The sequence below is a fragment of the Pipistrellus hanaki genome, assembly GCF_964339955.1.
Source record: "Pipistrellus hanaki genome assembly, chromosome: 5".
NCBI classification, from domain to species: Eukaryota; Metazoa; Chordata; class Mammalia; order Chiroptera; family Vespertilionidae; genus Pipistrellus; species Pipistrellus hanaki.
In genome coordinates, this window is record NC_140507.1 from 98,846,338 (window position 1) to 98,861,181 (window position 14,844).

A 14,844-nucleotide genomic window follows, 5' to 3' on the forward strand; every position below is an offset into this window, starting at 1 on the left:
AGTGGGCAAAGCTTATACTTGGGTCAGAAGGCAGAATATAGGAAACTAAATGAAAATATGAATAATTCACTAAAAATGTCTGTAAACAGATGAAAACTTGTTTAGAACAGCTGAAAGAGAACCTCCAAGTCAGTTCTTAGTGTAGAAAAGGTAGGTAAGATAAGGGAAATCCTTAATTCCAGTTAAGATCACATGAAACACTGTATGAATCCTATATGCTTTACTTAAAGGAGACTAGAGTGGTAAATGTGCGTTATACAAGGCAGAATACCATTGAAATAGAGAAAGAAACACGTTTGGCAGCTTTGGAAAGCCTTACACTTCACTGAAATGTAGTACTACACTCTATGACACAGTTGAGAGACAATGTTCCCGAGCTGCCACAGTTCATAACAGTGTGTAGAAAGTTGTTTGATAAAGTGGGCAAGCTTATACTTGGGCCAGAAGGAAGAATATAGGAAACTACTTGAAAACATGAATAATTCAGTGAAAATGACTGTAAACAGATGAGAACTTGTTAAGAACAGCTGAAAGAGAATCTCCAAGGCAGTTCTTAGTGTAGAAAAGGTAGCTAACATAAGGGAAATCCTTAATTCCAGTTAAGATCACATGAAACACTGTATGAATCCTATATGCTTTACTTAAAGGAGACTAGAGTGGTAAATGTGTGTTATACAAGGCAGAATACCATTGAAATAGAGAAAGAAACACGTTTGGCAGCTTTGGAAAGCCTTACACTTCACTGAAATGTAGTACTACACTCTATAACACAGTTAGGAGACAATGTTCCCGAGCTGCCTCAGTTCATAACAGTGTGTAGAAAGTTGTTTGATAAAGGGGGCAAGCTTATACTTGGGCCAGAAGGAAGAATATAGGAAACTACATGAAAACATGAATAATTCAGTGAAAATGACTGTAAACAGATGAGAACTTGTTAAGAACAGCTGAAAGAGAATCTCCAAGTCAGTTCTTAGTGTAGAAAAGGTAGGTAAGATAAGGGAAATCCTTAATTCCAGTTAAGATCACATGAAACACTGTATGAATCCTATATGCTTTACTTAAAGGAGACTAGAGTGGTAAATGTGTGTTATACCAGGCAGAATACCATTGAAATAGAGAAAGAAACACGTTCCGCAGCTTTGGAAAGCCTTATACTTCACTGAAATGTAGTACTACACTCTATAACACAGTTGAGAGACAATGTTCCTAGCTGCCTCAGTTCATAACAGTGTGTAGGAAGGTGTTTGATAAAGTGGGCAAAGCTTATATTTGGGCCAGAAGGCAGAATATAGGAAACTACATGAAAACATGAATAATTCAGTGAAAATGACTTTAAACAGATGAGAACTTGTTTAGAAAAGCTGAAAGAGAATCTCCAAGTCAGTTCTTAGTGTAGAAAAGGTAGCTAACATAAGGGAAATCCTTAATTCCAGTTAAGATCACATGAAACACTGTATGAATCCTATATGCTTTACTTAAAGGAGACTAGAGTGGTAAATGTGTGTTATACAAGGCAGAATACCATTGAAATAGAGAAAGAAACACGTTTGGCAGCTTTGGAAAGCCTTACACTTCACTGAAATGTAGTACTACACTCTATAACACAGTTAGGAGACAATGTTCCCGAGCTGCCTCAGTTCATAACAGTGTGTAGAAAGTTGTTTGATAAAGGGGGCAAGCTTATACTTGGGCCAGAAGGAAGAATATAGGAAACTACATGAAAACATGAATAATTCAGTGAAAATGACTGTAAACAGATGAGAACTTGTTAAGAACAGCTGAAAGAGAATCTCCAAGTCAGTTCTTAGTGTAGAAAAGGTAGGTAAGATAAGGGAAATCCTTAATTCCAGTTAAGATCACATGAAACACTGTATGAATCCTATATGCTTTACTTAAAGGAGACTAGAGTGGTAAATGTGTGTTATACAAGGCAGAATACCATTGAAATAGAGAAAGAAACACGTTCGGCAGCTCTGGAAAGCCTTACACTTCACTGAAATGTAGTACTACACTCTATAACACAGTTGAGAGACAATGTTCCCTAGCTCCATCAGTTCATAACAGTGTGTAGGAAGTTTTTTGATAAAGTGGGCAAAGCTTATACTTGGGTCAGAAGGCAGAATATGGGAAACTAAATGAAAATATGAATAATTCACTAAAAATGTCTGTAAACAGATGAAAACTTGTTTAGAACAGCTGAAAGAGAACCTCCAAGTCAGTTCTTAGTGTAGAAAAGGTAGGTAAGATAAGGGAAATCCTTAATTCCAGTTAAGATGACATGAAACACTGTATGAATCCTATATTCTTTACTTAAAGGAGACTAGAGTGGTAAATGTGTGTTATACAAGGCAGAATACCATTGAAATAGAGAAAGAAACACGTTCGGCAGCTCTGGAAAGCCTTACACTTCACTGAAATGTAGTACTACACTCTATAACACAGTTGGAGACAATGTTCCCTAGCTGCCTCAGTTCATAACAGTGTGTAGGAAGGTGTTTGATAAAGTGGGCAAAGCTTATACTTGGGCCAGAAGGCAGAATATAGGAAACTACATGAAAACATGAATAATTCAGTGAAAATGACTGTAAACAGATGAGAACTTGTTTAGAAAAGCTGAAAGAGAATCTCCAAGTCAGTTCTTAGTGTAGAAAAGGTAGCTAACATAAGGGAAATCCTTAATTCCAGTTAAGATCACATGAAACACTGTATGAATCCTATATGCTTTACTTAAAGGAGACTAGAGTGGTAAATGTGTGTTATACCAGGCAGAATACCATTGAAATAGAGAAAGAAACACGTTTGGCAGCTTTGGAAAGCCTTACACTTCACTGAAATGTAGTACTACACTCTATAACACAGTTGAGAGACAATGTTCCCGAGCTGCCACAGTTCATAACAGTGTGTAGAAAGTTGTTTGATAAAGTGGGCAAGCTTATACTTGGGCCAGAAGGAAGAATATAGGAAACTACTTGAAAACATGAATAATTCAGTGAAAATGACTGTAAACAGATGAGAACTTGTTAAGAACAGCTGAAAGAGAATCTCCAAGGCAGTTCTTAGTGTAGAAAAGGTAGCTAACATAAGGGAAATCCTTAATTCCAGTTAAGATCACATGAAACACTGTATGAATCCTATATGCTTTACTTAAAGGAGACTAGAGTGGTAAATGTGTGTTATACAAGGCAGAATTCCATTGAAATAGAGAAAGAAACACGTTCCGCAGCTTTGGAAAGCCTTATACTTCACTGAAATGTAGTACTACACTCTATAACACAGTTGAGAGACAATGTTCCCTAGCTCCCTCAGTTCATAACAGTGTGTAGGAAGTTGTTTGATAAAGTGGGCAAAGCTTATACTTGGACCAGAAGGCAGAATATAGGAAACTACATGAAAACATGAATAATTCAGTGAAAATGACTGTAAAGAGATGAGAACTTGTTTAGAACAGCTGAAAGAGAATCTCCAAGTCAGTTCTTAATGTAGAAAACGTAGCTAAGATAAGGGAAATCCTTAATTCGAGTTAAGATAACATCAAACACTGTATGAATCCTATATGCTTTACTTAAAGGAGACTAGAGTGGTAATTCTGTGTTATATAAGGCAGAATACCATTGAAAAAGAGAAAGAAACACGTTCGGCAGCTTTGGAAATCCTTACACTTCACTGAAATGTAGTACTACACTCTATAACACAGTTAGGAGACAATGTTCCCGAGCTGCCTCAGTTCATAACAGTGTGTAGAAAGTTGTTTGATAAAGGGGGCAAGCTTATACTTGGGCCAGAAGGAAGAATATAGGAAACTACATGAAAACATGAATAATTCAGTGAAAATGACTGTAAACAGATGAGAACTTGTTAAGAACAGCTGAAAGAGAATCTCCAAGTCAGTTCTTAGTGTAGAAAAGGTAGGTAAGATAAGGGAAATCCTTAATTCCAGTTAAGATCACATGAAACACTGTATGAATCCTATATGCTTTACTTAAAGGAGACTAGAGTGGTAAATGTGTGTTATACCAGGCAGAATACCATTGAAATAGAGAAAGAAACACGTTCCGCAGCTTTGGAAAGCCTTATACTTCACTGAAATGTAGTACTACACTCTATAACACAGTTGAGAGACAATGTTCCTAGCTGCCTCAGTTCATAACAGTGTGTAGGAAGGTGTTTGATAAAGTGGGCAAAGCTTATACTTGGGCCAGAAGGCAGAATATAGGAAACTACATGAAAACATGAATAATTCAGTGAAAATGACTTTAAACAGATGAGAACTTGTTTAGAAAAGCTGAAAGAGAATCTCCAAGTCAGTTCTTAGTGTAGAAAAGGTAGCTAACATAAGGGAAATCCTTAATTCCAGTTAAGATCACATGAAACACTGTATGAATCCTATATGCTTTACTTAAAGGAGACTAGAGTGGTAAATGTGTGTTATACAAGGCAGAATACCATTGAAATAGAGAAAGAAACACGTTTGGCAGCTTTGGAAAGCCTTACACTTCACTGAAATGTAGTACTACACTCTATAACACAGTTAGGAGACAATGTTCCCGAGCTGCCTCAGTTCATAACAGTGTGTAGAAAGTTGTTTGATAAAGGGGGCAAGCTTATACTTGGGCCAGAAGGAAGAATATAGGAAACTACATGAAAACATGAATAATTCAGTGAAAATGACTGTAAACAGATGAGAACTTGTTAAGAACAGCTGAAAGAGAATCTCCAAGTCAGTTCTTAGTGTAGAAAAGGTAGGTAAGATAAGGGAAATCCTTAATTCCAGTTAAGATCACATGAAACACTGTATGAATCCTATATGCTTTACTTAAAGGAGACTAGAGTGGTAAATGTGTGTTATACAAGGCAGAATACCATTGAAATAGAGAAAGAAACACGTTCGGCAGCTCTGGAAAGCCTTACACTTCACTGAAATGTAGTACTACACTCTATAACACAGTTGAGAGACAATGTTCCCTAGCTCCATCAGTTCATAACAGTGTGTAGGAAGTTTTTTGATAAAGTGGGCAAAGCTTATACTTGGGTCAGAAGGCAGAATATGGGAAACTAAATGAAAATATGAATAATTCACTAAAAATGTCTGTAAACAGATGAAAACTTGTTTAGAACAGCTGAAAGAGAACCTCCAAGTCAGTTCTTAGTGTAGAAAAGGTAGGTAAGATAAGGGAAATCCTTAATTCCAGTTAAGATGACATGAAACACTGTATGAATCCTATATTCTTTACTTAAAGGAGACTAGAGTGGTAAATGTGTGTTATACAAGGCAGAATACCATTGAAATAGAGAAAGAAACACGTTCGGCAGCTCTGGAAAGCCTTACACTTCACTGAAATGTAGTACTACACCCTATAACACAGTTGGAGACAATGTTCCCTAGCTGCCTCAGTTCATAACAGTGTGTAGGAAGGTGTTTGATAAAGTGGGCAAAGCTTATACTTGGGCCAGAAGGCAGAATATAGGAAACTACATGAAAACATGAATAATTCAGTGAAAATGACTGTAAACAGATGAGAACTTGTTTAGAAAAGCTGAAAGAGAATCTCCAAGTCAGTTCTTAGTGTAGAAAAGGTAGCTAACATAAGGGAAATCCTTAATTCCAGTTAAGATCACATGAAACACTGTATGAATCCTATATGCTTTACTTAAAGGAGACTAGAGTGGTAAATGTGTGTTATACCAGGCAGAATACCATTGAAATAGAGAAAGAAACACGTTTGGCAGCTTTGGAAAGCCTTACACTTCACTGAAATGTAGTACTACACTCTATAACACAGTTGAGAGACAATGTTCCCGAGCTGCCACAGTTCATAACAGTGTGTAGAAAGTTGTTTGATAAAGTGGGCAAGCTTATACTTGGGCCAGAAGGAAGAATATAGGAAACTACTTGAAAACATGAATAATTCAGTGAAAATGACTGTAAACAGATGAGAACTTGTTAAGAACAGCTGAAAGAGAATCTCCAAGGCAGTTCTTAGTGTAGAAAAGGTAGCTAACATAAGGGAAATCCTTAATTCCAGTTAAGATCACATGAAACACTGTATGAATCCTATATGCTTTACTTAAAGGAGACTAGAGTGGTAAATGTGTGTTATACAAGGCAGAATTCCATTGAAATAGAGAAAGAAACACGTTCCGCAGCTTTGGAAAGCCTTATACTTCACTGAAATGTAGTACTACACTCTATAACACAGTTGAGAGACAATGTTCCCTAGCTCCCTCAGTTCATAACAGTGTGTAGGAAGTTGTTTGATAAAGTGGGCAAAGCTTATACTTGGACCAGAAGGCAGAATATAGGAAACTACATGAAAACATGAATAATTCAGTGAAAATGACTGTAAAGAGATGAGAACTTGTTTAGAACAGCTGAAAGAGAATCTCCAAGTCAGTTCTTAATGTAGAAAACGTAGCTAAGATAAGGGAAATCCTTAATTCGAGTTAAGATAACATCAAACACTGTATGAATCCTATATTGTTTACTTAAAGGAGACTAGAGTGGTAATTCTGTGTTATATAAGGCAGAATACCATTGAAAAAGAGAAAGAAACACGTTCGGCAGCTTTGGAAATCCTTACACTTCACTGAAATGTAGTACTACACTCTATAACACAGTTAGGAGACAATGTTCCCGAGCTGCCTCAGTTCATAACAGTGTGTAGAAAGTTGTTTGATAAAGGGGGCAAGCTTATACTTGGGCCAGAAGGAAGAATATAGGAAACTACATGAAAACATGAATAATTCAGTGAAAATGACTGTAAACAGATGAGAACTTGTTAAGAACAGCTGAAAGAGAATCTCCAAGTCAGTTCTTAGTGTAGAAAAGGTAGGTAAGATAAGGGAAATCCTTAATTCCAGTTAAGATCACATGAAACACTGTATGAATCCTATATGCTTTACTTAAAGGAGACTAGAGTGGTAAATGTGTGTTATACCAGGCAGAATACCATTGAAATAGAGAAAGAAACACGTTCCGCAGCTTTGGAAAGCCTTATACTTCACTGAAATGTAGTACTACACTCTATAACACAGTTGAGAGACAATGTTCCTAGCTGCCTCAGTTCATAACAGTGTGTAGGAAGGTGTTTGATAAAGTGGGCAAAGCTTATACTTGGGCCAGAAGGCAGAATATAGGAAACTACATGAAAACATGAATAATTCAGTGAAAATGACTTTAAACAGATGAGAACTTGTTTAGAAAAGCTGAAAGAGAATCTCCAAGTCAGTTCTTAGTGTAGAAAAGGTAGCTAACATAAGGGAAATCCTTAATTCCAGTTAAGATCACATGAAACACTGTATGAATCCTATATGCTTTACTTAAAGGAGACTAGAGTGGTAAATGTGTGTTATACAAGGCAGAATACCATTGAAATAGAGAAAGAAACACGTTTGGCAGCTTTGGAAAGCCTTACACTTCACTGAAATGTAGTACTACACTCTATAACACAGTTAGGAGACAATGTTCCCGAGCTGCCTCAGTTCATAACAGTGTGTAGAAAGTTGTTTGATAAAGGGGGCAAGCTTATACTTGGGCCAGAAGGAAGAATATAGGAAACTACATGAAAACATGAATAATTCAGTGAAAATGACTGTAAACAGATGAGAACTTGTTAAGAACAGCTGAAAGAGAATCTCCAAGTCAGTTCTTAGTGTAGAAAAGGTAGGTAAGATAAGGGAAATCCTTAATTCCAGTTAAGATCACATGAAACACTGTATGAATCCTATATGCTTTACTTAAAGGAGACTAGAGTGGTAAATGTGTGTTATACAAGGCAGAATACCATTGAAATAGAGAAAGAAACACGTTCGGCAGCTCTGGAAAGCCTTACACTTCACTGAAATGTAGTACTACACTCTATAACACAGTTGAGAGACAATGTTCCCTAGCTCCATCAGTTCATAACAGTGTGTAGGAAGTTTTTTGATAAAGTGGGCAAAGCTTATACTTGGGTCAGAAGGCAGAATATGGGAAACTAAATGAAAATATGAATAATTCACTAAAAATGTCTGTAAACAGATGAAAACTTGTTTAGAACAGCTGAAAGAGAACCTCCAAGTCAGTTCTTAGTGTAGAAAAGGTAGGTAAGATAAGGGAAATCCTTAATTCCAGTTAAGATGACATGAAACACTGTATGAATCCTATATTCTTTACTTAAAGGAGACTAGAGTGGTAAATGTGTGTTATACAAGGCAGAATACCATTGAAATAGAGAAAGAAACACGTTCGGCAGCTCTGGAAAGCCTTACACTTCACTGAAATGTAGTACTACACCCTATAACACAGTTGGAGACAATGTTCCCTAGCTGCCTCAGTTCATAACAGTGTGTAGGAAGGTGTTTGATAAAGTGGGCAAAGCTTATACTTGGGCCAGAAGGCAGAATATAGGAAACTACATGAAAACATGAATAATTCAGTGAAAATGACTGTAAACAGATGAGAACTTGTTTAGAAAAGCTGAAAGAGAATCTCCAAGTCAGTTCTTAGTGTAGAAAAGGTAGCTAACATAAGGGAAATCCTTAATTCCAGTTAAGATCACATGAAACACTGTATGAATCCTATATGCTTTACTTAAAGGAGACTAGAGTGGTAAATGTGTGTTATACCAGGCAGAATACCATTGAAATAGAGAAAGAAACACGTTTGGCAGCTTTGGAAAGCCTTACACTTCACTGAAATGTAGTACTACACTCTATAACACAGTTGAGAGACAATGTTCCCGAGCTGCCACAGTTCATACCAGTGTGTAGAAAGTTGTTTGATAAAGTGGGCAAGCTTATACTTGGGCCAGAAGGAAGAATATAGGAAACTACTTGAAAACATGAATAATTCAGTGAAAATGACTGTAAACAGATGAGAACTTGTTAAGAACAGCTGAAAGAGAATCTCCAAGGCAGTTCTTAGTGTAGAAAAGGTAGCTAACATAAGGGAAATCCTTAATTCCAGTTAAGATCACATGAAACACTGTATGAATCCTATATGCTTTACTTAAAGGAGACTAGAGTGGTAAATGTGTGTTATACAAGGCAGAATTCCATTGAAATAGAGAAAGAAACACGTTCCGCAGCTTTGGAAAGCCTTATACTTCACTGAAATGTAGTACTACACTCTATAACACAGTTGAGAGACAATGTTCCCTAGCTCCCTCAGTTCATAACAGTGTGTAGGAAGTTGTTTGATAAAGTGGGCAAAGCTTATACTTGGACCAGAAGGCAGAATATAGGAAACTACATGAAAACATGAATAATTCAGTGAAAATGACTGTAAAGAGATGAGAACTTGTTTAGAACAGCTGAAAGAGAATCTCCAAGTCAGTTCTTAATGTAGAAAACGTAGCTAAGATAAGGGAAATCCTTAATTCGAGTTAAGATAACATCAAACACTGTATGAATCCTATATTGTTTACTTAAAGGAGACTAGAGTGGTAATTCTGTGTTATATAAGGCAGAATACCATTGAAAAAGAGAAAGAAACACGTTCGGCAGCTTTGGAAATCCTTACACTTCACTGAAATGTAGTACTACACTCTATAACACAGTTAGGAGACAATGTTCCCGAGCTGCCTCAGTTCATAACAGTGTGTAGAAAGTTGTTTGATAAAGGGGGCAAGCTTATACTTGGGCCAGAAGGAAGAATATAGGAAACTACATGAAAACATGAATAATTCAGTGAAAATGACTGTAAACAGATGAGAACTTGTTAAGAACAGCTGAAAGAGAATCTCCAAGTCAGTTCTTAGTGTAGAAAAGGTAGGTAAGATAAGGGAAATCCTTAATTCCAGTTAAGATCACATGAAACACTGTATGAATCCTATATGCTTTACTTAAAGGAGACTAGAGTGGTAAATGTGTGTTATACCAGGCAGAATACCATTGAAATAGAGAAAGAAACACGTTCCGCAGCTTTGGAAAGCCTTATACTTCACTGAAATGTAGTACTACACTCTATAACACAGTTGAGAGACAATGTTCCTAGCTGCCTCAGTTCATAACAGTGTGTAGGAAGGTGTTTGATAAAGTGGGCAAAGCTTATACTTGGGCCAGAAGGCAGAATATAGGAAACTACATGAAAACATGAATAATTCAGTGAAAATGACTTTAAACAGATGAGAACTTGTTTAGAAAAGCTGAAAGAGAATCTCCAAGTCAGTTCTTAGTGTAGAAAAGGTAGCTAACATAAGGGAAATCCTTAATTCCAGTTAAGATCACATGAAACACTGTATGAATCCTATATGCTTTACTTAAAGGAGACTAGAGTGGTAAATGTGTGTTATACAAGGCAGAATACCATTGAAATAGAGAAAGAAACACGTTTGGCAGCTTTGGAAAGCCTTACACTTCACTGAAATGTAGTACTACACTCTATAACACAGTTAGGAGACAATGTTCCCGAGCTGCCTCAGTTCATAACAGTGTGTAGAAAGTTGTTTGATAAAGGGGGCAAGCTTATACTTGGGCCAGAAGGAAGAATATAGGAAACTACATGAAAACATGAATAATTCAGTGAAAATGACTGTAAACAGATGAGAACTTGTTAAGAACAGCTGAAAGAGAATCTCCAAGTCAGTTCTTAGTGTAGAAAAGGTAGGTAAGATAAGGGAAATCCTTAATTCCAGTTAAGATCACATGAAACACTGTATGAATCCTATATGCTTTACTTAAAGGAGACTAGAGTGGTAAATGTGTGTTATACAAGGCAGAATACCATTGAAATAGAGAAAGAAACACGTTCGGCAGCTCTGGAAAGCCTTACACTTCACTGAAATGTAGTACTACACTCTATAACACAGTTGGAGACAATGTTCCCTAGCTGCCTCAGTTCATAACAGTGTGTAGGAAGGTGTTTGATAAAGTGGGCAAAGCTTATACTTGGGCCAGAAGGCAGAATATAGGAAACTACATGAAAACATGAATAATTCAGTGAAAATGACTGTAAACAGATGAGAACTTGTTTAGAAAAGCTGAAAGAGAATCTCCAAGTCAGTTCTTAGTGTAGAAAAGGTAGCTAACATAAGGGAAATCCTTAATTCCAGTTAAGATCACATGAAACACTGTATGAATCCTATATGCTTTACTTAAAGGAGACTAGAGTGGTAAATGTGTGTTATACCAGGCAGAATACCATTGAAATAGAGAAAGAAACACGTTTGGCAGCTTTGGAAAGCCTTACACTTCACTGAAATGTAGTACTACACTCTATAACACAGTTGAGAGACAATGTTCCCGAGCTGCCACAGTTCATAACAGTGTGTAGAAAGTTGTTTGATAAAGTGGGCAAGCTTATACTTGGGCCAGAAGGAAGAATATAGGAAACTACTTGAAAACATGAATAATTCAGTGAAAATGACTGTAAACAGATGAGAACTTGTTAAGAACAGCTGAAAGAGAATCTCCAAGGCAGTTCTTAGTGTAGAAAAGGTAGCTAACATAAGGGAAATCCTTAATTCCAGTTAAGATCACATGAAACACTGTATGAATCCTATATGCTTTACTTAAAGGAGACTAGAGTGGTAAATGTGTGTTATACAAGGCAGAATTCCATTGAAATAGAGAAAGAAACACGTTCCGCAGCTTTGGAAAGCCTTATACTTCACTGAAATGTAGTACTACACTCTATAACACAGTTGAGAGACAATGTTCCCTAGCTCCCTCAGTTCATAACAGTGTGTAGGAAGTTGTTTGATAAAGTGGGCAAAGCTTATACTTGGACCAGAAGGCAGAATATAGGAAACTACATGAAAACATGAATAATTCAGTGAAAATGACTGTAAAGAGATGAGAACTTGTTTAGAACAGCTGAAAGAGAATCTCCAAGTCAGTTCTTAATGTAGAAAACGTAGCTAAGATAAGGGAAATCCTTAATTCGAGTTAAGATAACATCAAACACTGTATGAATCCTATATTGTTTACTTAAAGGAGACTAGAGTGGTAATTCTGTGTTATATAAGGCAGAATACCATTGAAAAAGAGAAAGAAACACGTTCGGCAGCTTTGGAAATCCTTACACTTCACTGAAATGTAGTACTACACTCTATAACACAGTTGAGAGACAATGTTCCCTAGCTCCATCAGTTCATAACAGTGTGTAGGAAGTTTTTTGATAAAGTGGGCAAAGCTTATACTTGGGTCAGAAGGCAGAATATAGGAAACTAAATGAAAATATGAATAATTCACTAAAAATGTCTGTAAACAGATGAAAACTTGTTTAGAACAGCTGAAAGAGAATCTCCAAGTCAGTTCTTAGTGTAGAAAAGGTAGCTAAGATAAGGGAAATCCTAAATTCCAGTTTAGATCACATGAAACCCTGTATGAATCCTATATGCTTTACCTAAATGAGACTAGAGTGGTAAATGTGTGTTATACAAGGCAGAATACCATTGAAATAGAGAAAGAAACACGTTCGGCAGCTTTGGAAAGCCTTACACTTCACTGAAATGTAGTACTAAACTCTATAACACAGTTGAGAGACAATGTTCCCGAGCTGCCTCAGTTCATAACAGTGTGTAGGAAGGTGTTTGATAAAGTGGGCAAAGCTTATACTTGGGCCAGAAGGCAGAATATAGGAAACTACATGAAAACATGAATAATTCAGTGAAAATGACTGTAAACAGATGAGAACTTGTTTAGAAAAGCTGAAAGAGAATCTCCAAGTCAGTTCTTAGTGTAGAAAAGGTAGCTAACATAAGGGAAATCCTTAATTCCAGTTAAGATCACATGAAACACTGTATGAATCCTATATGCTTTACTTAAAGGAGACTAGAGTGGTAAATGTGTGTTATACAAGGCAGAATACCATTGAAATAGAGAAAGAAACACGTTCGGCAGCTCTGGAAAGCCTTACACTTCACTGAAATGTAGTACTACACTCTATAACACAGTTGAGAGACAATGTTCCCTAGCTCCATCAGTTCATAACAGTGTGTAGGAAGTTTTTTGATAAAGTGGGCAAAGCTTATACTTGGGTCAGAAGGCAGAATATGGGAAACTAAATGAAAATATGAATAATTCACTAAAAATGTCTGTAAACAGATGAAAACTTGTTTAGAACAGCTGAAAGAGAACCTCCAAGTCAGTTCTTAGTGTAGAAAAGGTAGGTAAGATAAGGGAAATCCTTAATTCCAGTTAAGATGACATGAAACACTGTATGAATCCTATATTCTTTACTTAAAGGAGACTAGAGTGGTAAATGTGTGTTATACAAGGCAGAATACCATTGAAATAGAGAAAGAAACACGTTCGGCAGCTCTGGAAAGCCTTACACTTCACTGAAATGTAGTACTACACTCTATAACACAGTTGGAGACAATGTTCCCTAGCTGCCTCAGTTCATAACAGTGTGTAGGAAGGTGTTTGATAAAGTGGGCAAAGCTTATACTTGGGCCAGAAGGCAGAATATAGGAAACTACATGAAAACATGAATAATTCAGTGAAAATGACTGTAAACAGATGAGAACTTGTTTAGAAAAGCTGAAAGAGAATCTCCAAGTCAGTTCTTAGTGTAGAAAAGGTAGCTAACATAAGGGAAATCCTTAATTCCAGTTAAGATCACATGAAACACTGTATGAATCCTATATGCTTTACTTAAAGGAGACTAGAGTGGTAAATGTGTGTTATACCAGGCAGAATACCATTGAAATAGAGAAAGAAACACGTTTGGCAGCTTTGGAAAGCCTTACACTTCACTGAAATGTAGTACTACACTCTATAACACAGTTGAGAGACAATGTTCCCGAGCTGCCACAGTTCATAACAGTGTGTAGAAAGTTGTTTGATAAAGTGGGCAAGCTTATACTTGGGCCAGAAGGAAGAATATAGGAAACTACTTGAAAACATGAATAATTCAGTGAAAATGACTGTAAACAGATGAGAACTTGTTAAGAACAGCTGAAAGAGAATCTCCAAGGCAGTTCTTAGTGTAGAAAAGGTAGCTAACATAAGGGAAATCCTTAATTCCAGTTAAGATCACATGAAACACTGTATGAATCCTATATGCTTTACTTAAAGGAGACTAGAGTGGTAAATGTGTGTTATACAAGGCAGAATTCCATTGAAATAGAGAAAGAAACACGTTCCGCAGCTTTGGAAAGCCTTATACTTCACTGAAATGTAGTACTACACTCTATAACACAGTTGAGAGACAATGTTCCCTAGCTCCCTCAGTTCATAACAGTGTGTAGGAAGTTGTTTGATAAAGTGGGCAAAGCTTATACTTGGACCAGAAGGCAGAATATAGGAAACTACATGAAAACATGAATAATTCAGTGAAAATGACTGTAAACAGATGAGAACTTGTTTAGAACAGCTGAAAGAGAATCTCCAAGTCAGTTCTTAATGTAGAAAAGGTAGCTAAGATAAGGGAAATCCTTAATTCGAGTTAAGATAACATCAAACACTGTATGAATCCTATATTGTTTACTTAAAGGAGACTAGAGTGGTAAATCTGTGTTATATTAGGCAGAATACCATTGAAAAAGAGAAAGAAACACGTTCGGCAGCTTTGGAAATCCTTACACTTCACTGAAATGTAGTACTACACTCTATAACACAGTTGAGAGACAATGTTCCCTAGCTCCATCAGTTCATAACAGTGTGTAGGAAGTTTTTTGATAAAGTGGGCAAAGCTTATACTTGGGTCAGAAGGCAGAATATAGGAAACTAAATGAAAATATGAATAATTCACTAAAAATGTCTGTAAACAGATGAAAACTTGTTTAGAACAGCTGAAAGAGAACCTCCAAGTCAGTTCTTAGTGTAGAAAAGGTAGGTAAGATAAGGGAAATCCTTAAGTCCAGTTAAGATGACATGAAACACTGTATGAATCCTATATTCTTTACTTAAAGGAGACTA